Source organism: Aquila chrysaetos, chromosome 7, assembly GCF_900496995.4.
Source record: "Aquila chrysaetos chrysaetos chromosome 7, bAquChr1.4, whole genome shotgun sequence".
Classification (NCBI taxonomy): domain Eukaryota; kingdom Metazoa; phylum Chordata; class Aves; order Accipitriformes; family Accipitridae; genus Aquila; species Aquila chrysaetos.
The window spans coordinates 25,259,895-25,283,597 of record NC_044010.1 but is presented as its reverse complement, the minus strand read 5'-3'; the positions used below and the strand labels follow the sequence as shown (position 1 = coordinate 25,283,597).

Genomic DNA, 23,703 nt, shown 5'->3' with positions numbered 1-23,703 from the left:
TATTTATAAATGCATACATGTAAAAATGGAACAGACTCTTCATCTTAACTGCTAGCTTGTTTCTTTTGGATATGCTCACTGAACAGCTGTGGTGAGTGCTGAATGAGTGGATATAAGTGGAGACTGAAAATAGTGGGCAGGAAAAGGCCACTTATTTTCTCGGAGCCCCAGTGAGACCAGTGGAGATTTGATCTGCTTCTGTAGTGAATCTTCACACAGGGAATAGCAAGTTCCTAGTTTTGGTGACAGCAAGAACTGAAATAAAACAGAATTAATTTTATAATTACAAGACTGAAAATCCTACATATGCTTAAGTAACTTATGGAACAGGACATAGAAATGAGAAACTTATTTAAAACAAATTAATCTGTTTAGAGATTGGTTGTCTTAACTACTACATTTTGCACACCTCCATGTCTAGTATTTATGCAAATTCTTTCAGGAAACAATTTGCATAACTGAGTAATTTGCATTTGCTCACCTTAAGCAGAAGGATGGTTTTCATGCTGGAGAATGTGTCAGCCTGTTTGACAGCTTGGGTGAATGAAGCCTACAGGCTAGCAACATGGTAAACTTGTGTTCATTGTGCCTTCTACCATTTCTCATTATATTTCTAATAGTGAAAACTGGGATAGCAAGGAGCTGTGGTCTTGAAAACACAGGGAATCTGAAAATCTATTTTCATATCTGTTCCCTCTCTGCATTAATTGTAGGCACTGCTTTTTCACACTCCTCAAATGTTCTCTCTTCCTTATACTTGTCCTTATCAACAGTTGTCACCCTGTTCTTCACAACTTGGTTATGATGCACAATACTAGTTAGTCAGCTGAGTCAAAAATCATGCTAACAAGCATGCTGGCATGTATTGTTAAATATCTGAAGTATGTAGAGCAGCCCTTCTTCTTCAAACTGAGCAAAATTTACCCCTCACAGGCGGTTCAGGAAATGGGTTTGCATAAGTTTTGGCTCTCATATTTAAAAGGTACTTGCAGTGAACCCAGTGTCGTGGTTTAACCCCAGCCAGCAACTGAGCACCACGCAGCCGCTCACTCACTCCCCCCTACCCAATGGGATGGGGGAGAAAATCGGGAAAAGAAGTAAAACTCGTGGGTTGAGATAAGAACGGTTTAATAGAACAGAAAAGAAGAAACTAATAATGATAATGATAACACTAATAAAATGACAACAGCAATAATGAAAGGATTGGAACGTACAAATTATGCGCAGTGCAATTGCTCACCACCCGCCGACCGGCACCCAGCTAGTCCCCGAGCGGCAATTCCCTGCCCCCACTTCCCAGTTCCTATACTAGATGGGACATCACATGGTATGGAATACCCTGTTGGCCAGTTTGGGTCAGCTGCCCTGGCTGTGTCCTGTGCCAACTTCTTGTGCCCCTCCAGCTTTCTCGCTGGCTGGGCATGAGAAGCTGAAAAATCCTTGACATTAGTCTAAACACTACTTAGCAGCAACTGAAAACATCAGTGTTATCAACATTCTTCTCATACTGAACTCAAAACATAGCACTGTACTAGCTACTAGGAAGACAATTAACTCTATCCCAGCTGAAACCAGGACACCTAGATATTGTGTTGGCCTTCAGCACAGATATGAAGTCTTACCTTAGTATTACATTAGAATTTCATGCCCTTCATGAAAATGAAATAAGCATTATCCCTCATGTAAAAGCGGGCATGAGCTCTTAACCACTCCTTGAATTCTCATTTTCAGATACCAGCATTTGTGCTATAACCCATTAGCTTTTTGCTATGTTTAGAATAAAACTTGAGATTGCAGCACTCTTGCAAGTATGGAGGGATGCAGACTCTTCATGGAGACTTTCCTTCTTGCCACCTATAAAAAAGCTTAGGGATGGAAAAAAAAAAATCCCAAGATTACTTATTATTCTACTTATCCAACAGAAATCCATGGGAGGACCCTGTATAAAAGTGTGTGTAGATGCAGTAGACAAAATCTATACTAACTTGAGGATTCATTTTACTGAATTACATTGGGATGCTTTCACTGGTATTGTCAATAAAATTGACTGAGAACAAAACATCAAAACCACTAACATGGCAGGAGGTTCAAACACAAATTATTAGATGCATTTCACTGTTACTTGTACAGCTGGATTAGCAGCATTCTGTAGCTGTTTGGATTTTGGTCAGAAATTAATAAACTTCTGAACCTTGAAAATTTCATGAATAACAGAAAAGGAAGTTGCTAGTCTTTATTATTCATTTTTGCAAGATTCGAGCTGTGCCATTAGTGAAAATTATCACAAAACTAAGAACTGTGATGGAAGTATTCCTACACTTAATCATTTAAATCTCAGTGATGCTGAATGAAAATCTAAACATCAGTGTTTACCTTTAGATCCTCCAACTTTATTGTTTCCTTTTACAATCATACATACCAAATCTAGGAAGTCCCTGATGCTTTTTTCAAAAGTCTAACTATGTCCCCAGAAATATTTATACTTTGGCTTTTCTGGACTCTTTCCTGGGAAATCATCTTGAAGGTTGGCAAATGTATATATCTATATTAAGAAAAAAGAAAAAAATATTATCTCTACTTCTAATGATTCTAAAACATATGCCTAGAAAATGTGTTTTGCTGAGTCTTTTCTATTTTTAATAGTATCTCAAAATTAACTAAGAACAAATGGTTACCTTGGAAGTTCAAGATGCATTTGGATGAGGTTAAAAAAGGAATGTTATCTGGGAGATAGCTAATTAAGGTGTGGAATAAGTAATTAAATGTTTCTTCTGGCCTGATCCAGAGTAAAATGTTTTCTACAGGAAAATCATAGTTAATTTAGGTGAAACAGAGGTCACCTGTTTTAAATACTTAAATTAGTGAATTTTTGATGCATTCCTCTTTTATCCATCCTTTAAATTTCTAATATTACATCCAAATAAAGACATATGGCTGTCTTCATACTCTAATAATTTCAAAGTAAAATGGAAGTGCTACAGAAACTTAGAATTCAAGTCCTTAAATAATTTGATATGAGATAGACATGATGAGAAGACTCAGATAACATTATCTGTTGAAAGATTCTTAAACTGAATAATTACATTAAAAATATTAGCCTTGCAACCAGCTCTGTAAAACAGACTTGAAGACATGCATTTAAGTAATTAAAATGGGAACAGACCTCAATGCAGCCAGTCTTCTCAGCAGCCAGCTGAGAAAATGGGCTTGACTCAGGACTGCTTTCATAAACTACTGTGGGACGCCGGTGTGCACTGATAGCATGCCTTCTGTAGGTTGCCTCAGCCAGGCAAGAAGGCTGCCATGGAGAACCAGGGGTACTGAGAGGCGGAGGTGCACTGCCCTGCTAGAAGGTTTACCAACTCATGTTGGGAGGTAGCATTACACATGAAATGGTGAACCTTGCTCCCAGTGAGCATGTAGAGTGTGCCAAGAGTTAAGTGAGATATAAGGATGAGATTCAGGCTTCTTCTAGAGTTTTAATTGTGGTTTAACTCGCTCTTTGGGCCTGTGTGCACGCCCACTGCTCTTAAGCCATAGTTAACTCCCTGAGTGAACAAGCAACTCCCCAGCTACTTGTCTGTACAGGCAACATAATGGTTTGAAAGAGAGGACAGACTTGAAAGTGCATGACCACTTGAGCTCCCAGCACCTTAAACATGCTGGGCAGCATCATTGGTGGAGTGACCTGGAGAGTCCTAGACAGTTTCTACTGCAGAAATGATCAAACTGTACATAGATAAGACATTTATGTCAGGTGCCCAGGCTCTGGCAGGGTGGGCTGCAGGGTGGCCTCTGTGAGGAGAGGCTCGGGGCTGCCCCGAGCTGGTTCCAGCCAGCTCCAACCAACCCACTGCAGGGCACAGCTGAGCCCTGCAGCCACCATGGTGGCACCTCGGTGAAAGCCTGTGTAAGAAAGGGAAAAATGCTGCCTGGCTGTGAGGGGAAAAGTGTGAGAAATAGCCCTGTGAGTCCCATAAGGGAGAGGTGGAGGAGGAGGAGGAGGTGCTCCAGGCATCCCAGCAGGGATTCACTGCAGCCCCTGGAGACAGCTTGGTGCAGCAGATATCCATAGTGCAGCCTGTGCACGTCCCCATGCCAAAGCAGGTGGACATGCCCTGAAGGAAGCTGCAGCCTGTGGAGAGCCCAAGCTGGAGCAGGTTTATCCTGAAGGACTGTAGCCTGTAAGAAGGACCCACGCTGGAGAGGGGGAAAAGTGTGAGGAGGAAGGAGCGGCAAAGGAACTGTTATGGACTGACTGTAACCCCCCATTCCCCATCTCCCTGCACCAGTTGGAGGACAGAGGTGAGGTAGAGGAGTGAAGTTGAGCCTGGGACAAGGAAGGAACGGGGAAGGTGTCATTTTAATTTTTGTCTTTGTTTCTCACCATCCAACACTAGTCTAATTGGCAATAAATTAAATGAATTTTTTTCCAAGTCAGGTCTGTTTGCCCATGACAGTAATTGGGAAGTGATCTCCCTGTCCTTATCTCCACCCATGAGCTTTTTCATCTTGTTTTCTCCCCGCCATCTGTGGCAGGTACACCCGCCCCGATAAAGACTGAAACTTCTTGACTGCTGGAAGGAAAGGGTTAAACTAGAAGCCACAGTTTGGGATCAAGCTGCCCGGCTTTCACGGTGACTGGAGTCATGTACACAAAGTGCCCCAAGTCATGTACCCCAGCAACGAACCTCATCCAACGAAACACCTCTGTTAGAAGTTTCTAGACTCCTGACCATACATGACCACAAGCCCCGATCCGACCTAGGGTATAGATAGAGCTTGCCGGAAGACCCCCTTGAGCCAGTCTTCCTCCAAGCAGCGGGTCTGCAGTCGGGGACTCTCCCCTTAGATTGGGACGCCGTCTAAGGAAACTTCCCAGGACTGAGTACCTCACCTTATTGGTAAGTGATGTGTGCATTTTGAATCACCATTCTAAGCTTAGATTTGGTTACAGTTCGTGTAGTGATAGTTGCCAACTGACATCCTGAACCTGTAATGAGTTGTGTTTGTTGCAGTGTTTATAGCCTAATATTCCTGTTCAATCTGGCTGTTACATCTCAATACAACATAACATTCCTGTTCAATTTGACCATTATATTTTGATATCATTAGAGGAAAATTGACTTTTGAAACATATCTCTGTCGGTCTAGTGTTTCTGCAACACTGTTTTGTTGAGGACAGGGAGTGAGAGAGCGGCTGGGCGGGTATGTGCCAGCCAGGCAAGGTTAACCACAATGAACAGTAGAAATGATTCATGTAGATGCAGAAATGGTTACAGAGAATAGTCTTATGTACACAGTTGAGATATTTTATATGTAAGTAAGAAAATTAATAGAGATGGATAGTGCATGTTCTGGGGTGTCTTATAGGACCATGGTCAGCCAGAGAAGAAGAAATGAGGAAAACAGCAGTTTGGAGAGTCTTATGCAATCGAGTTAAAGATGCTGCTGTCAGCAATGGAGACACCCGTCTCCACTCAACAGTGAGTGACCATCCTGTTCAGAAGATTAGACTCCCCAATGTGAGCATTATCCTATGCCAAGATCTCAATAAATTGGTTTCTCTTTTTAACCAACACTCTGTCCCTGAGGGTCTGTGCAGCAAGTGTTATCTACAGCACTAAGGAACCTACAGAAGCCTAAATGCTTTTGCTAATCATCATCTGAGGTTAAAATAATCAGTTCTGTCAATGTTTAGAGAAGGAATGTACAGAACTGAAATAGCATACCCTGGCTGATCCTCTGCAGAGCACTGAACTTCAGATGTATTTATTAGGGTGGCTCTGTATTTTTTAGTTTGTATTACTGGTTTTCCTTCATCTTTCCAATGTGTATAAAATGAAGGAGTTCACTGACTTATTTTACATTTTTTCAGTTATAATTACTCACTGGTAATTTTGTTAAAAACAACAAAACACTCTCCCACACCACTACCAGCAAGGACTATTTTAGCATTGAGCAAAAATTTTTAGTATGTTCTGGAAAGCCCACAGGGTGTTTCTTTGTTTACTTTACCTATCTTTTCATTCTCAGATTTTTTTTTTTTTTTTTTTTTTAATTTGAGAAAACATAATGCAAGGTTAGAGGTGTAAATTGAACCTCTCCAGGGACCTGGTCAGAACCTCTGTGTGCTATCAGGTAGTGGGCGCTGCATGATGTGGGGGAAAGTCATTTCATTTCTCTTGGTCTTTTGCTCCCATGCCCTGCCCTGCCCATAATCTGTCTCACCTATTAAAACTGTACGCTAAGAGAGAACTATCCCTCACTAGGTACATTTTAAATGTTTAGCAGACTGAAGCTGTAATTTAAGATAGAACCTAAAACCTTAACTGTAATAAATATTTATCTCAAATTTTAGTGATTCATGTCCTACACAATCCCTGATGTGTAATGTATTAATATCAGTTTTGGATATTAATGGAAAAATATTTTTGCATTTCTCTTGAGAATTACTTAAAAAATAGATCAATAGTTTCTTAGAATATTGCTTCTTAATGTTTGGAATTAAGAACACAGATATAAAAGTCAGTCTTTGAAAGCAAAGAGTTTAATATTCATTGTTTCATATGAAATTCCAAAGAAAGACTCTTCCTTTTAATTCTATATTCTGAAGTATTCTTCTGGTATTAGCAGCAGTTTAATAAAAAGCAAGATCCAATTTGAAGAAGTACAAACGTTTTGAGTTTGATGAAAAACAGGGGTAGTGGAGGATATGGAGAAATAATTATATGGTGAGATAATATAGAGACTGCAGGTTTGTATGTCTTCATATAACTTTACTGAGTAGCAGATCTGATGTTTGTTAATTAAAGACTTTTCTATTTCCACTAGATGGCTGCTTCTGAAAGACTAGCTTCTTAGCATAAAATTAATTAACCTTCAGAAGACAGTCCAAGGTACTTCAATGACCCCACTGCTGCCAAAAAAATAAATCACATTACAGGATCTTTCACAAATCTTTTAAAGGCCTTCTACAATATGTGTGGTGAAAGAGTATAAAATATTAGGTACCCTTTTATTTTACATTATGTGCTAGAAGAACACAGAATGCAATTATTTCTGCACCATATATCACAACAGTGTCTCTTCTCACATTTTAAGAGGTATGGAGACATTATGGGGAAACTTGTAGAGGATGTCATACCAGTTTCACTCTCCTTGCTCCTCTTCATATACATCTAATGTTCAACTCTGATATCCCTCCCCTTCCCACCAAAAAAAGTATTATGTAGGTACCAAATATCAGAAGCTATTGGAGCAGGTCTGGTTTTAATTCATATCTGAAAGTCATCATAACTTTGGTCCAGATTTCAAGTCATTTGAAAATACCTTATTTGTATCCTCCTTTTCCAAGCAAGGAAAGTGCAGCATGTGTCCTAATCTGGTACCAAAGGTGAAAGAAGGGCAAAGGTTTAATTTCTAAATCCTCCTGCCTTTTGGTCAAGAACTTTATAGATGGTTAAAGAAAAACACAAAGATCACCAATAACCCTATTGAAATGTCATTTTAGAATCTGTTTTGATTTAGACAGCCTTTGCAAATTAGTTTAGGAATGAAGTATCTTCTCAAACAATAGAACTTATCATGGTTAATCATATGAAGTTACTCATTGGTCTGACTTGCCTATATCAGATTTTTATCATATACTTTGGAGTACTACAGGGGCCTTAAGTGTGGGTAAGTGCTCATTGAAGCCACACAGATACAATACTGAACTGAGACTCAAAGTATGATCTTCCTTGTAGCCTCTGTGCTTCATTTCCTCTATGACTTTGGATAAGTGACTTTATTTTCCCAATCTGTAAGCTGAGAATAACAGTGTTGCTTCTCCTAAAACAAGTCTTAAGATCAGATTTAAATGTAGGATTTATGATTGTTCTAGGTGTGCTATATATGGAAAATCATATGCTTACATGAAGGAAAAGACATTTCCATATGACACCTAACCTATTGTCATACTCCAGTTCTACATCTGTTGCTGCCAGACATTTGCCAGCTTTCTAAGACGTTGCTACTTATCTCAGATGCAAGAGAAATGGAAAGTGGAGAATGATGGGATTTGATCAAGTCTTGTGTGCCAAAGCTAGTCCTTTTTTGTCTAGTACCAAGTCTAATAAACCACTTAGCAGTAGCTACCTCCTGTAATTTTCAAAAATTATTGGACTATTTCAGCATTCCTTGTTATGAGAGAAAGACCCATGTGCTTTTTCTATCCTTACTACATTTTCTTTCTAATGGAAACTTCTAGTGTTTTTTTGATAAAGCTAACTGATTTAACTATAATGAATTTCACAATCAAGATGCCTGTATAACACTTTCCTTCCTAAATCAATGTAATTTCTTCTCACCCCAAACAGGGAATTCTGCATCTGTTTTTCAAGGATCCAGGGCCCAGCACTGATACCGTTGCTCAGAAATTGGAGGAATATGCTACATTTTAAGAAAGAGCAGTGAGAAAGTCTGGGTGGCAGAGCCACGCAAGATAAGAAATGTAGACAGAAGTAGGACTGTAGAGATAGAGATTATTAATAACCCAAAAATTCAAGGTGGAAAAACAATGAAATGGATAGGTTTAAAACCCTAAAGTGAAAATGCAGAAAAGTATCAGTGTCAGAGGATTTGGAAGACAGCAATCTGCCAACACTGAGGACTCCTTCCTGCTTGTTTGATGCCTGCCTGGCCAGCAAAGGCTCTTTAGATGTCTTACTGGGGTGTTGAGCCCACTGCTGCTTAGCCTAGCAGTTTCTTAAATCCTTGTGATCTTGTGTGTTTATTAGCCAATACATAATTGCCTTATACCTTTATTTTTGTGTGTGTATGTGCACGTGTATGTGTGTATGTATATGCACATAGATAAACATGTATGTTTGTACATATCTATCAATATTCTACTTGCAAAGACTCTTCCTGCTCAGCTAAAAGATTACTATTTACAGTGACCCCAAAAGAGAGAGTAATATGAGTAAACATTAAAAATATTTTAAAAAGAAAATGTAAATCTAAGATGTCACACAGTCTCTCAATATTACAAAGTAGGACATTTAAAACCATTAACATAAAATCACATCTATACAATTAGGTAAATGTTATGCTCTTCACCTCCCCTGGAGAGAGTTATTGAAACTCTGGGGCAGTTTAAAATAAACATAATTAATAGTTCTCCATCTATTCTCAGTCATTCTGACACTCCAGAATTTCAATATGAAAGGCTGACTTTGGGGAAGGATAATACTGGACATTCTAAGTCACCAATTAGGATGCAAACCTGAATGCTACCTATCGCTAAAATATAGTCTATTTACATACAAAAAAAGAGAGTCAAACAAACAAGAATGCTGCTTCTGGAATCTAAAGTAACTGATTCATAAACTTGGCTTTAAGCCAAAATATGACATGAGAAAGCTGTCTTATTTCAAATGATGTTTGTAGTGAAATAAATTTCAAGTCCTTCATAGTATCTGGTCAATCCATACATTTCTCCATCCCAAACTAAAAATAATTTATTTGATAGATCTTGATTTATTATATGTATGACAGAATTTAAGAAAACCAAACAAACCACAACATAGTTGGAGACTCAGAGAGTGATTTAGCTGTATTTTGAGACTCTCATATCAAAATTTCAATCAGCAACCATCTAAAGCCGGAAGAGTTTACAGTGCTCAAACCACCTCAATTATTTTCTCTTAAAAGTTATTCAAGTCCTAAATTTATGCTTCTTGCCTTATAACAGTAAGATATGCAGATAACAGAAGCCTAAATACAATCAGGATCTAAAAATTGAGTTTTCTTTATAATTCTCCTTAAGATAAAAAGTAATTGATGAATCTGTGTTCCATAAACAGCTTCCCAGATTCTTCTGATATCATCCCAGCTGAGTACTCTAGTCACCACTTTCTGTGTTGTAAATCGTACATGGGCAGAAGTAGCTCACCTGTAGATGTAGAATCTACTGAATTTTCTGTCATTGTTCTAAGCATCTTCAGCTAAGTAAAAACAATGTTTCCCAATGGAGTAGTAACTACTTTTAAAGTAGTTGAAATCAACTCCTTCTGGGGTTTGCAAGTGAGAGGAAAACAGCCTGCCACAACTATACGTTTATACAAACAAAGCTATTAATAGAATACTAGAGCTGTAAAAAAAAGCATTCTGAAGTAGGAAATGTCAGAGCTAAATTTATTCTCTATGACCTTAATTCATTCTTTTTCATGGCATGTTCATTACAATATAGGATCTAATTACATAGTCATATAATACATTTGGGTTTCCTCATGAAATCTGTACAGGTTACTTGAGAAATAATTTGTAATGATACTAAAACAGAAAAAAAAAAAGACTGTTGTCACAAGTTATTCAGAGAAATCATCTCCAAAAGCCAAAACTGTGCTCCTAAACTAACTGGCTAAAGTAAGTGAGGTAGGTATATTAATTCTGCTGGAATGATGTGATTGTGTTCTGTACAAATACAAATTTTTTTGTTACTTAAGTAAAAAAAAAAAGAAATTTATTTGTTACTCAGGTATTTCCAGCCATATATCATGGTCAAACATGCACTTAGATATATCTTTGCTAACCTTGAAAAGGTTAGACTGGGATTCTGTGAGTGGTTCAAAACCCAGTAATGAGATTTGCGACTCCCCTAAGCATTTAAAATCCTGCTCCATGCTAGCTTCAGTTTATATCAGCAAGTAACAGCCCTTAACTGCAAAATTCAGTATAAATTATGCAAAGAAAAGAAAGCAACATCCTTCTTTGCAACATGTGCCATAATGAAACCAAAACATGTTTTTTTCCTTAGTAGCTGTTTGACATACTGTATATATCTAATCCCACAGTCAGAGACTCAATTCTGTTCCATGCCCTGTGTGATAGCTGTTACAGAAAAGACAACCTTTTCTGTCACAGTCAGCATACACATCATTTTTAGCAGTTTCCAGAGGGTTCCATTTGACTCTTCCTCCCTTATCTGGTCCCAAAATTAGTGATCTTGAATTCCGGAGTTTTACATTCTTCCAGGCATAACATAAATGTCCTCTTGATTTTGTAAATGTTAACAACCCTAAGGATGATTATGTCCTATCTAGTGGAGTTGTTAAGTTATTTCTGAATTGATTGCTTACTGAACAGTAAAACTACAGAGATGGTGGGTGGCTCTTAGCGCAATTTTTTTTTCTCTGAATTGTTCATTTTATATTAATAAGTATAGGGACAATCATGAGTAATGCATGTAGGTACATGGGATTGGTATGTATAATCTTGACTGATGTGTTGATTGGGTCTTGACTAAGACCCCCAGAAACGACAGTGCAACTGAACCCCACATCTATTTTTGACCGCTATGCAGTCAGAAAAGGATTTAAAGAAGATTTTTTATAGTAGATATAGTAGCAAAAGAAAATAATTTATGGAAGAAAGGAACTACAGATATTGAGAAGGAAACAAGCTACACTGGATAATTATAAAATAAAACTTGATTAGCTATTCTTTACAAGGCATTCTTGTACCACTGGTTATTCCATCTGAGTGGACTTTGGAAACCCTATTCACTGCTAGCATTTATGAATATAGCTATTTGCTTTTCAGGCACAATTGATTAGGCTATGGTTTCCAAAACCCAGCTACCAAGTCCACTTAGTGTTTCCCAATAATTATTATTTTCCGAGAAATAATAATAAAAACTTCTCATCAGAAGTTAGGCAGAAGATATAATTTCTAAATTGTTCTTGTATAATTTGCAAATCACAGTCTGACCTTGGTTCTTATATTGGCATTAACCTTTACAGCTTTGTTTTAAAAATGTTTCTTCAATACTTTTGAAAACAGCAAAATGCATGTCCTACTTTCATGTGGGCACATAGTGAATGAAATGAAAGAAAAAAGAAGTATATTTAATGAACAATTAGTAACCAAAGCTAGATAAAAAGTGTATAATCTGATGGAATACTTTAAAATTTAAATAAAGTTATCCTAGAGTCAGAGTCTGCAAAGGAGTGGTGTGTAGCTTACCAATTTATAGATCAATACAAGGTCTGCCTGAAACATCAGAGACCTTCTTCAAAGATCTTTTTCAGACAATGAAAAGGGAATGTCCTTTTGCACTTGTCTAAAGGGGCTTTAAAAGTAGCAAATATTTCTTTATCATAATTGATTTCCACTTTGGTGTCCTGGTTTCAGCTGGGATAGAGTTAATTGTCTTCCTAGTGGCTGGTACAGTGCTATGTTTTGAGTTCAGTATGAGAAGAATGTTGATAACGCTGATGTTTTCAGTTGTTGCTAAGTAGTGTTTAGACTAATGTCAAGGATTTTTCAGCTTCTCATGCCCAGCCAGCGAGAAAGCTGGAGGGGCACAAGAAGTTGGCACAAGACACAGCCAGGGCAGCTGACCCAAACTGGCCAACAGGGTATTCCATACCATGTGACGTCCCATGTAGTGTATAAATTGAGGGGAGTGGGGGCAGGGGATCGCAGCTTGGGAACTAGCTGGGTGTCGGTCGGCGGGTGGTGAGCAATTGCACTGCACATCATTTGTACATTCCGATCCTTTTATTATTGCTGTTGTCATTTTATTAGTGTTATCATTATCATTATTAGTTTCTTCTTTTCTGTGCTATTAAACCGTTCTTATCTCAACCCACGAGTTTTACTTCTTTTTCCCGATTCTCTCCCCCATCCCACTGGGTGGGGAGGGGAGTGAGTGAGTGGCTGCGTGGTGCTTAGTTGCTGGCTGGGCTTAAACCATGACATTCAGTAATGGTTACTTTCAAGTAATGTACTCACATCATAAACTTAATCAGCTTTTCCCTCAACTTCTTGATCTTCAGAAATCTTAATTTGGCTGGTAAAACTTCAATTTCTTTTCTACCAATTTCTAACTCACATTTCCTACAATAGCATTCTATTCGGCACATTAAACTTTAACAACTGTCAGTAAAGCAAAGAGAGTTTCATAAGAAAACAAATATTGTAATACATATTTGATTGACATATGCATCAAAAAATTAAATTAATCCAACCTTTCAGCTGATTTTGTTTTAGTTAGTCTTTTGCACCTACTTAGTCTGTCTACTTTAACACCTTGTACTATTAAATCCAGATAGCCTTGACATACATACAGATGGGGTAGTTACAATACCAGATTGCTCTTTCCTTGGTATCAGAAAACTGTCTAAAAGGTGCTGTTATCTCTGTGTCTTTTCTGAACCAGTTAAAACCTTGGTGAAATAGCACCGGACAGTTGTTTGGTCCCTTAACATTTTTATTATTGCTTGCACGTTTCCCAGTGACTCAGTTCTTTCATTACATTTGATGTCCATAAATCTGGCTATTTTTGTAGTGCCAGGTCATGACTGCTTCAGTTGTTATTCAAAAAGCTGTCTTTTTTCGTGTGGACAATATAATTAGAGACTTAGAATCACTGTTGCCAACAGTTATCTATTGGAAATGTTGACTGCCACAGTGAGATAAAAGACCCATAATTCAATTTGATCAAAGTGCCTTAAACAACTACATACAGTGGTGAAACTCTATGAAATATTGATCAGTTCTTTCAAGTAATTCTGAAGTTACCCACTTAAAACCTTAAAGACATACACAGGTTTCCTGTCTTAATTGTCTAAAACTGCTAAAACTTTTGTTTTTGTTAATAACTGAATGGATTCAACAATGGTTACAAATAAAATTATCTTAACATTTTTGATACCTAAATAATAAGCTATTTATTTTATTTCCAAGACTACAAAGAGACTTGAAGGAGTTTTAGGTTAATTGGATAGCCATTATTTGTTTTGAAAATATATTTTCTTTCTTCTGAATACCATGAAGATTAAATAAAATTACTGATCTGCCTTCATATAAAAAATACAGGTCTTTTTATTACTGATTACCATAATAATACTCCTTAACCTTTATAATACACATTTCACGTTCAAAACATAGTACAGAGGTTAAGTAATTAATCCTTTCCAGCGTGCTTTTGAACAAAGTGAAAAAAACATTGTCATCTTTATGTCATGTTGATGATGCAGAGGTGAAGAAGTGGAATGGTTTGCTGAAGGTAATACAAAGCGGAAGGGATGGCTCCAAAATTATGAACCGAGAACCCTTTCATTCCATGATCATGCTTTCTTCTCATGATAAACTAGTATTTACATTTTCTGAAACAATGTCTCTCTCCTCTACTCCAGTTTTAATGGATCATCCCTTAAAAAAAAAATGTTTCCATCTATAGCAACATCTTCTTGAAAACTGCAATGATTTTGCTTAAGGTTACATTTCATTGTCATAAACCATATTATTTTTTTTTATTTTCCCCCTTTAACATTTTCTGTATCTTCACCTGTAATGCCAGGTGTAAAGCCCAACGTGCCACAGGAACAATGGAAACCATTTCACCTACTGCCTTTAAAAAGAATATTGTGTGCTTAGCTATGTACCACATAGTTCTGTATTCATGCACCTAAGCACACAGTATTGACATTCACTGTCATTTGGGAGTACATGACACCACTTTGGGACTGTTTGTATACTCCAGAGCAGTAATGCTGGATTTTAGGAGGCTGTAAACTTTGTATATTTTTCACTCTTATAGCTTATACCATAGGATCACAAAGATTGAGAATCAGCTCATCACTGATGTTCACTGGGCACCTAATATCATCTTTCCTCCTCTGCAGCCCTTGGTGCCCACCTGGAACTGGTACAAGCCTATTCTATTCAAATTTTTGTATCTCATTTGTCACCTTAGCTTCTCACAGTCTTATATTCTTGGCGTGCTGTAAACTGTACTCTCTTAGTTATGGGAATGACTAAAAGGTGGAAGAAGCTGGTGAGAAATACTACCTGACTTGTTTACTATTTGTTGTTTTGTCATACTTATAAGACAAATACTGTCAAACCCTCCACTGCATGGAAAGGACCCTTATTCAGTGACTAATACTAAAATAGATCAAATACCCCAGCCTTTGTACTGAGTAGCACCATAACTTTGGGATACTCACACAGTAAGTCAGTCAGCATGCAACTACATGAAAGACATTCATTCTGGTTTAAGTGGAAATTTGATAAAGGATGATACTGGAAAGAAAAAAAAAAGAGAAAATAAAAAAAAAAGAGCTTTTAACCTAGATTATTATCTAGTTTGTAATTACAAGAAATCAGAAATTACAAACAATGGAAGAAGTTTGCACCAGTGTCTATGTGGTGTCAAAATAAGAGGCTGCCATACAGATCAGAGGGAAGTTTGTTCCCTTAGCTTCTATGTGTTATGGCTGAAAAGAAGGTAACATCCACTTAGCAAGAATATTATTTGTCCTCAGGTAGATATGGGAGTTGTATATGCCACCAATAAGAATATCAGGTTATAATACTTAATATCTTGAAATGCTTTGCAAGGTTTATAAAAATTCATGATTTAAATCTCTAAATATGCAGGATTAAGATGGGACTTTTATATATGGTAAATTATCTCACATCTACTTGCTGCATGATTCTTTCCTTCTATGTAAAATATTTAGTTACTATTGGTTACAGTTAGAGATAGGATAGATAATTCAGAAGATAATCTTTTATTCAGTATAGTAAATACTGTTTTTATAATGACTAGCACAGCACTTTGAGTTCCTGAAATGGAAGGTGTTAAATACATGAACATTATTTTTTTGTTGGGAAGGACTTTCATCACAAGCAAAATTTAAAGTAAGTTTAATTCTATTGATTGCAGTGTAACTTCTCTTGAGAATGATGTGATAAAGTATTTTAAGACTGTTACTGTAGTCGGATTTTATATCTTCTATGGTGCCATGGTATTCATGCAATATCTGTACCAATGAGGCGGGAAATTATCTTTTCACTTACATCCATGCAAACCTGCTATCTGGTAAGTTAAAAGAAAGCACTGAAAAATATACATTGAAAGTTTTGAGACAGAATGATAACTTGGGTATAGTAACTATTATTATGAAGCCAAGCCAAAAGCTGACTGTACTGAAGCTGAAAGAGAACTGATTACACCCCTATTGCAAATCAGATTCTGAAAAGTCCTCACATCACTACTGTCAAACTCTTTCACTAGTATGGAAAACAAATAGAAGCAGATTTGTTGTACAAATTTCCATTGTACTTCTTTGCTGTTTGAGTATTAACATGAGTAGTTCTTAGGTCTAGGTATCATTGCTGTGTAGAAGGCTAAACAGGAAAGATAAGGATACTTTTGGGACTCTTGATCTTACCTGACAAGGAGCAATAGTGTAAAGTTATGTTCTGCCAATTACAGATTCTTTGCAAAGGACAAATATTTTGGCAGTCCTTAAACAGCTGCCTCCTGAGACAACAAGAAACATGTTTCCCCCTAGAAATCCCAGAGGCACTAATCACTTCACAAAGGATAGAGAAGACATGGGGCACTGACTCGCTCATGCACAAATGTCTGTGAATAAATAGTTTAAATAATATGAAAGTTGATGCAGCTTGCAAATTTTCACTGCTCCTCTGGGAAAAAGGGTAGTTTTGTCTCCATGTGGAAGCATACTTTCACCCTGTGTGCCCTAAGGGCTTTGAAGAGACCTGGAGTTAGATGGAGCTTTGAGGCAGATCTTTCTAGCCTGTCTCCTATTCTAAATTCCCCAAATAAGAATGAAGGTGACTTTTTAAGTTGCCTCTCCCTCCCCAAAAAAACCTGAACCCAACCCAAAATCCCACACAATAAAAACGACAGATTCTATCAGACTAGATACTAAAAAGACTTGATTTTTTTAGGTAGACCCAACCAAAATTGACTAGGTCAGACACAATGGAAACAATAAAAAAAAAATATCACACACAACTCTCTCTGCTTGCTCACTGTGTCTTTGAAAATGGTCCTTGGTCCACCTTTGATCTGAATTAATCCATGACTGCAAATTGTAACAAATCTTCAAGAAGTTTTTTGCTATTATCTCTGATGCCTGGACAGCTGCTTTCTCCTTTTCTCAGCCAAGTATCCTGATTCTTCAGGCTCCCCCAGCATTTTACTGGCTTTTCTGCCTGTTATGTCTTGTATTCTGGGAAATCTTGTCTCCCCTGAGCATGGCAAGTAGCCCCCTGAGAAAAAGCACATTCTTACCCATGTGAGAAACATGACTTCTAGCACGCTATGAAAAAAGCAATATTACGTTTTTCTCAGATCATCAATACACCACGATATTGCATCATATTTGTAGAAAAACTTTATCGAATAATTTAGCATATTCATGCTTAGCTGACACTTAGCATACTTTGTGACATATTTTTAGCAGATTTTGTTTATGATTTCATAGCGCACAGAAGTTTCACACTGCTCCACCCCCTTAATGGAACATAATGTAAAAAGATAGCAAATAAAATACATGATGTCTGTCTCTAGCCCAGTGTAGCATCCCAGCAATATATCTGTTTATGTCTGTCTAGCCTTCCATAATATAATAAAAGAAAAAAGTATGTATGATTGTGTTACAGGAAAAGGTCCATCCAAACATATTAACTCAAGAGTTAGACTTGAGTAATAACTATTTAAATACGTATATAGATCTGAGTGAGTGAGTTTCCTTTTACTGACTGTAAGAAAAGATCCTCCCCTGTATTACAGCTCTTAAAGCTGAGGGACAAGCATTTAAAACAAAAGGAGTATAACAGGACCAGAATGCCATAGTTAAGTGTAAGAAGTTATTTGTAAATTGAACGATTTACCCTGGTAATGGTAAGATTTGTCATCCCAGTAGTAATGACTATGAACTATGTTGTTTACACAGTATAGAAGATTAAGTGATATTTCCAACCTTTCTTTCTCTCTGAGAAACGCAGTATGATTATCTTGCAGCATTTTGAGAAGTTACAAGCAAAGATTGTATTAATTTAGTCTGGATCAGAAGAGGCCTCTATCACTTCATGATTAAAAGATATAAAAGCTGTTAATTTTAATTTTCAAAGGTTCATGTTCATCTAATGTTTATTCAATTTTAATAAAAATACTAATAAACACATTGTCTAATAATAAAATGCAAATTCTTATGTTAATATGAGAAAAGAAAGCACTGTATTAAAAAATAATTACAACATATCATGAAATATGCAACATTACCATTTTACCAGCTCATATATCAGCAGATCTTGCATATTTATATATAAACTTTTGTAAAAATGTACTTTAGCATGCTCTTTATATATATTTCTATTTGTTTATTCTAAAAAGAAAACAATTTACTTTTTACAGCATATAATATTTGTGATTTTATGTAAGCTAGTGTCTTTCTGCAGTATTACCCCAAAAACATTATGAATGGAATTTCACTACAATTTGTTATTTATGTGAAGTCTTCTATATGGTTTGCTAATACAGTCACATCAGGAGAGCAACAGCTTTGTGTTCATGCATGCACAGTCACACACACGTTACTGACATTCACCGAATTTCTGAAATCATTGAATATTATAATCAACAGTACTTGTAGAATTGAATATTATATGTTATATAAGTTGTGAATATCTCACCAAGATAAAATGTATTTAATTCATTTTTTTCTTTCCTAGAGAGTAAGGTGCTGTATAAAATGAGATCAGGTAGTGGAACAGGCTAGTAGAATGGTGACATTAGATGAAGAAGTTGCAGGAAGAGTTATGTGGTTTAACCCCAGATGGCAACTAAGCAGCAGACAGCTGCTCCCTCACTCCCCCCACATTGGGACAGGGGAGAGAATCAGAAGAGGAAAAGTGAGAAAACTCATGGCTTGAGAAAAATACAGTTTAACAGGTAAAGCAAAAGCTGCATGTGCAAGCAAAGCAAACCAAGGAATTCATTCACCACTTCCCATGGGCAGGCAGGTGTTTAGCCATCTCCAGGAAAGCAGGGCTCCATCATGTGTAACAGTTACTTGGGAAGACAAAACACCATCACTCCAAACATACCCCCTTCCTTCTTCTTCCCCCAGCTCTATATGCTGAGCATGATGTCATATGGTCTGGAATATCCCTTTGGTCAGTTGGGGTCAGCTGTCCCAGCTGTGTCCCCTCCCAACTCCTTGTGTCCCCCCAGCCTACTCGCTGGTGGGCTGGGGTGAGAAGCAGAAAAGGCCTTGACTCTGTGTAAGCACTGCTCTGCAATAACAAAAACATCCCTGTGTTATCAACACTGTTTTCAGCACAAATCCAAAACATAGCCCCATACTAGCTACTATGAAGAAAATTAACTCTATCCCAGGCAAAACCAGCACAAAGAGGCAAACTGGCTATGCACCATCAGGGTAGCTGAGCAAGATTGCCAGTGTCTTTGGAGAGACCATGCAGAGCCAAGAGCCTGAGACCCACAGTTTAAGGAAAGATCTAGAAAATACCATCTAATGAGCAGTGTATGGAGATTACTACCAAAAGAAAGGCTGCAAACTTGTGACTTCTAGCAAGAGGAGGAAGACTGCTTCCCTGCCAGCTGCAGGTCTGTAGCTTCAGAGCAGTTATAGTGTCCTGGGGATCCAAAGCCAAGTGTCTGTGTGAGGAGGAAAAGGCGGGTGATAGCTGTCAGAGACTGCTCCCTGCACAGGTGGAATTACTCACCTGATGGGCTCTAACTTGCATGTCTCAGGAAGCTTATTTCCTGCTGGGTACCTTGTGGTGGGTTAACCTTAGCTGGCTGCCTCAGGAAGACAGGGGAGAAAATAAGATGAAAGACACTGTGGGTCACGATAAGGACAGAGAGATTGCTCGGGCATTACAGTCATAGGCAAAAAAGACAAACTGGGGAAGATTAATGTAATTTTTTGCCAATTAATAACAGATTAGGATAGTAAGAAATAAAAACAAAACTGAAAACACCTTCCCTCTCACTCTTCCAACTTCTTCCCAGGCTCAGCCTCACTTCTGACTCCTCTGCCTTCTTCCCCCCAAGCAGTGAAGGGGGATGGGGAATGCAGGTTGCAGTCTTTCCTCTCTGTTGCTCCTTTCTCCTCACACTTTTTCCCTGCTCCAGCATGCGTGCTTCCCGCAGGCTCCAGTCCTTCAGAATAAATCTGCTCCAGCCTGGGGTCCTCCAGGGGCTGTAGAGTGGATATGTGCTCCAGTGTGGTCCTCCATGGGCTGCTGGGAGACAACCTGCTTCACCATGGTCTTCTCCACAGGCTGCAGGGGAATCTTGCCTCTGACACCTAGAGCACCTCCTCCCCCTCCTTCTCTGACCTTGGTGTGTACATAGTTGTTTCTCTCACATTTTTTTTCACTTATCTTTCTCACAGCTGCTGCACAGGTGTTTTTTGCCCTTTCATAAATCTGTTATCACAGAGGCACCATCAGTGCTGCTGATAGGATTATCTTTGGACAGCAGTGTATCTGTTTTAGAGCCTGCTGGAGCTGGTTCTTTCTGACATGGAGGCAGCTCCTGGTGTCTTCTCACAGAATTCACCCCTGAAGTCCTGCCCACTACCAAAACCTTGCCATGTAAACCTAATACACACCCAAATCTGGGATATTATGGAGAGAATACCAAGTCTTACCTTACCCTTGGGCTATTAACCTCTGCTGTTCGTCCATCTGGAGACAAATGATACTGCTGGGTCAATCCCAAGCATGTCAAGAGAGACTGACTATGGAGCTCTGGAAGTGAGGGTCAAGGGACTAAGGGACAAGGCACTCAATCCTGCCAGCAAAGGGAGAAAGAATTGGATACATACCATGGATCAATACCTGGCTGTAGGGTTGATGTCTGAAACAAGAATTTGCCTTGTAGGACCTTTTGGTGGTGTTGCATCAGTCCATTGACCTGTCATGTGATTATATATAGAGAGATATAGATGGATAGACTAGGGCAGGTTTTCAAATGTGTATTAAGATATGCTTATAGGCAAATAACCAGGGATAGGAATATGCTCAGTCAGGTAGCTTTTCAGAGATGAGTCGGTGTTCTCCAAAGCAACATAAATACAGAGGTTCTTCCCAAGCAGAAACTGCTGAGCTGTTTGTAGTGTTGAGTTCATAATCATCAATAGTGCAGCAAGAACATTAACATGCACGGGATAGAATATCCACAAAGTGTTTGCCACTATCACACTCAGTTGTAACCCCAGGCATGTTAACTACATGTAATTGTTACCTGAACTGGACATTATGACATTCCTGAGCAAAATATCTGACCTTTATGCAATGTCTCTGCTGAACTACATTTGTCAGACAACTGCAGTTATCTTCAATTTATTTCATAGATCGTTGAGGATGAAAAATCTGTGAGGATGTACACACTCAATATGTTGAATTTCCGACTCACTGTATTTGACATCTTTAAAACCTCCCTTAAGTCTGTGATTGCAAAGGGAGAATAGTGCTTCATGTACCTTGACCTCCTGCTTTCACTGCTTTTTTTGCCAGCTCAGCAGACTAGCAGCAGTTACAGCTTTCTGTGGCATCATCTGTTTAAAGCAGGGGGCTTTCTCTAATGGGAGGTGCAATTATTTCCTCTACATGCTCATCTTGAAACAATTTGTTAGCCATTACCTAAATTCAAAGCCAGTTTGTACTGACAATCTAGTAACATATTGATCCACCCAATTTGTCTGCACTGGTGAAATTCTTAGCAGCCCATTACATATGCTACTTTAATATTAATGGATTTGACACTCACACATGGAAGAAATATAAGATATATGTTGCTTTTCTGCTCTCAAAGACAAGCCTACTCCACTCTTTAGACAACTATTTGCCATTAATTGCCAGTGCAGTTTGCCAGCTCTTGAGTTCAGACATTATAGCCCTGCCACAACTTCAAAACATGGGGTACAACGATTCAAGGGCTCTGTAGTCTTCCTGCTTGTTCATTTGTTGTCTAAGAGAACAGGGTGAGCCACTGCCTAAGATGGTTTATAATGCAATGGAAGAGCAACTGTAACACAGTAGCTACCACTACTATAGGGTTGCTAGAGACCAGTATCACTTAGCACGTCATTCTAGCTTTTATGTAAAATTCCTATTCGATTTTTTGCACTGTACTCAAAGTTACTGTATATGGTCTCAACATATTTATACAGACAGTCTTAAGAACTGTGGAAATTTTCATTCAAAATTTTCTGGCTTTGGCAAGCTATCCTTTTCAGCCTGTCCTGTAATGTATTTCATTTGATAAGTAAAATATTATATTAGTAAGCCTGCATGTTTAATCCTTGCAACTTTAGCTGATTCAGTATCATATTTGCAAACAGGCTTAGGTTCCATTTCTGCAAATACTGACGTCAGTGAGAAAGTTCATGAGCTAAAATTACTTGGCAGTTTGACAATACTGTCCAACTCAGACTGTACTGAGTAATGAAAGAAACAAGCACTGCAAGTTATTGTAATAAACCCACCTATGACAAAACATGCCCTGATTTATCAGCCTCTCTTTAGTAAAAATTTTCACTTAAAATTAAACTTAACACTTTAAGGCAACTATCTTTCTTAAATGTAGGCAGTCATATCAGTTAGAGCATAGTTATCCATTTTGAGGAAAAATAAATCCCTCTGAATTCAGCTGCATGGAGGTTTCTTCTTCAAGATCCATGGTTAAATCTCTAACTGAAGATTCACTCAAGAATTTAGATAGAGAAAATCAAAGATGTATTCAAAATCAATTAGATGTCTAATTTCTATTAAAATTTTTAGAAGCTGGACATATGAAATAACAAATTAGTTGTGAAAAACAAAGATTTTTTTTTCTTTTTTTTTACACCCTCAATATATAAAGTGATAAGGTTAGATATCAGGATTCACAATTTACTCAATTAAAAATCTTGGTAAAACAGAACATAGTTAAACAAAACCTAGCAATACAGTGCCATTACTTCACATGTGCTCCCACTTAATTTAAAAAAAAAAAAATTCAAGTGTTCTTTGTGTATGCATGTGTGCATATGTACATACAGTGAGTAAGGCAAAAGCTGAAGAAGAATCAATATATAATATATCATATTAAAATAATTCCTAGAGTTGCAATACTCTATTTTTCTCTGAAAATACTGGTCCATATTAAACTACTTATTTAGCCCTTTCTGTGTTATGGGGTATTTTTTCAGATGTAATTTTTGTGCTTGCATGACTTCTGGACAGTTTTATTTGATTTAGCCTCTCACCTTAAGGAACTGATAAAGAAGCTCCTTGTGGAGCTGCTGAAGGAAAGCTATCCCACACTGGTAGCTCTAATCCATTGCCCAACAGTCAGCTCCTGGACATACCTAGTGAGACAGAGTGCACTGATGTTGAAACCTTTCAGGCTAAGTGTTGTGGGAACATATTTAGCTAACGGTCACAAGAGCATTCCAGATGCCTTTAGAAGGCCTTGAACAGAATAAACAAGAAGACAAAAATAAGAAAGATATCAATTAGAAAAAAAACAGGTGCGCATTCCACGATAAAGAGAACTTGGCACAAAGAACCTCAATTTGGCAGTTTATCTTGACCAATTAGACTGAGACAAGTCTTGCATGTTTTAGTTAGTATAACCAATTATGTTTTATGTTTATGCGCGTGTACAGTGTTGATATAACCAATCATTAAGTGTAACTGGACGCGTGGACAGTGCGTGAATAATGTGTGTAACCAATAGTAAAATAGCTAAAGGCATGTACGGATGTAACCAGTGTATAAAATGATGTCTGATGCTCTAGTAAAGTGGGCTTCACCTGATCACATTGGTCTGTGTGTGTTGTCCTGTGCCTCCGCAGCTAAGCATAAATTTTACTT

At 37.8% G+C, this 23,703-nt stretch overlaps 1 long non-coding RNA gene across 4 annotated transcripts in view; it reads right to left on the bottom strand.

Moving 5' to 3' along the window:
- Nucleotides 1-20,582, bottom strand: part of LOC115344172 — a 47,605-nt gene extending 27,023 nt beyond the window's left edge. For 2 of the 4 annotated variants that reach the window (XR_003924466.1, XR_003924467.1), the window contains exons 1-4: nt 20,493-20,582; nt 19,561-20,079; nt 15,000-15,075; nt 18-255 (exon numbers count right to left, since the gene is read on the bottom strand). This is a non-coding gene — a long non-coding RNA (uncharacterized LOC115344172). Of the gene's footprint in view, nt 1-17; nt 256-13,854; nt 14,203-14,999; nt 15,076-19,560; nt 20,080-20,492 lie in introns of those variants that run through there. The other 2 variants (XR_005932923.1, XR_003924468.1) reach the window with 2 other exon arrangements.
- Nucleotides 20,583-23,703: the final 3,121 nt, after the last annotated feature.